Source organism: Hipposideros armiger, unplaced genomic scaffold (genome assembly GCF_001890085.2).
Source record: "Hipposideros armiger isolate ML-2016 unplaced genomic scaffold, ASM189008v1 scaffold_92, whole genome shotgun sequence".
NCBI classification, from domain to species: domain Eukaryota; kingdom Metazoa; phylum Chordata; class Mammalia; order Chiroptera; family Hipposideridae; genus Hipposideros; species Hipposideros armiger.
The window spans coordinates 1,135,416-1,137,106 of NW_017731442.1; the positions used below are offsets into that span (position 1 = coordinate 1,135,416).

Consider the following 1,691-nt stretch of genomic DNA (forward strand, 5'->3'; position numbering starts at 1 on the left):
CGTGAGCAGCCAGCAGCCGCAGTGAGCGGCTGTCTAGAAGCTGGCGACTGATCTGCCTCACCCGGGCAGAGCGCAATGATGGTGCCAACTTGGGCCAGTGAAGCAACGTCCTCCACAACTAGACTGAAAACGACAGCAACTTGTCTGTTCCCCTTCCCCCAATTCCCCAGCGCTGTTCCCAACCCCCCCATTCCCCAATAAAAATATTTTTTTAAAAAAAGAATATATAGAGAAGTTTAGAGAATAATACAAACCCACTACTCAGCTATTCATTGATCTTTTTTCTTTATGGAAAGTTTTTAAGTTATTTTAATCTCTACTTGCTATAGATCTATTCAGCTTTTCTTTTTTTTGTTTGTTTTGTAGTCAGACTCAGGCAATTTATTTTACTGAATTTAGATTCACGTTCAGTTGATCTTTCAGAGCCTTGACTTGGATTCTTTTTCTACTTGAGTGAGTTTTGATAGTGTGTCTTCCTGAAAATTTGCCTATTTCATCCAAGTTATCTCATTTGTTGGTATAATTTTATTTATTTTTTAAAGATTTTATTGGGGAATTGGGGGAGGGGAACAGATAAGTTGCTGTCCTTTTGTTCTTCAGTCTAGTTGTGGGACGTTGCTTCACTGGCCCATGTTGATATCATTGCGTTCTTCCCAGGTGAGGCAGATCGGCCGCCAGCCTCTGGACGGCTGCTCACGGCGGCTCTTGGCAGCTCACATGGGCTGCCAGCCACTCACGCTGGCTGCCAGCCACACACTGTAGCTTTTGGCAGCCCACTGCAGCAGGGGCTGCAGCCTACGTGTCAACTCACGGCAGCCCAGCTCCAGGTTGAGCTGTTGTTTCTCATCTTAGCTGTAGAGGGCAGTGTCACTTGCCCCCATGTGGGATCCGAACCGGGGCCTTGCTGCACACAGCTGGCATCCCAAGCCAGCTTTTAACCAAACGCACCACTTGGCCGGCCCCATAATTTTATTTTTTTAAGGTTAGTAGTGTCCCCTCTTTCATTCCTAATTTTATTTGTCTTTTTTTCTTTTTTTTTTTTTTGGTCTAGCTAAAGGTTTATTAATTTTGTTGATCTTTTCAAAGAATCAACTTCTGGTTTTGTTGCTTTTTCTCTATTGTATTTCTGTTCTCTATTTTATTAGTTTATACTCTAATTTTATTTCCTTTCTTCTGCCTGCCTGTTTAGTTTGCTTTTCTTTTTCCAGTATCTTAAGGTGGGAGATTAGATTATTGGTTTAAGATCTTTCTAATGTAGGCGTTTGCAGCTAAAAATTTCCGTTTAAGCACTGCTTTTTCTGCATCTCATAAGTTTTGGTATTGGTATCTTCATTTTCATTTATCTCAAAGTATTTTCTAATTTTCCTTGTGATTTCTTCTGTGACTCACTGGATACTTAGGAGGACATTATTTTATTCTTGTGTATTTGTGAATGCATTTATGTTTAAATTTTGGAGTTAACTGATAGAGTGACCGTTAAAGAATTCTTGATAATATAAAAGAAAGTATACAGCTGACAGTGATGGGGAAGTAGACATGGAGGAGAAGAGATCAAAGGACAAATATCCTCATTTAACAAAGTAGAAAGTTAAGAGATACAGTCTGGGGCTGGCCGAGTGGCACAATGGTTAAGAACTGGCTTGGGACGCCAGAGGGCCCCAGTTCGGATCCCACATATGAGGGCCAGTGAC

The 1,691-nt window shown here is 41.4% G+C and overlaps 1 protein-coding gene across 2 annotated transcripts in view; it reads left to right on the forward strand.

Moving 5' to 3' along the window:
* RAD51 (RAD51 recombinase) overlaps positions 1 to 1,691 on the forward strand; it is a 42,694-nt gene that overhangs the window by 19,971 nt on the left and 21,032 nt on the right. The window lies entirely within an intron of this gene.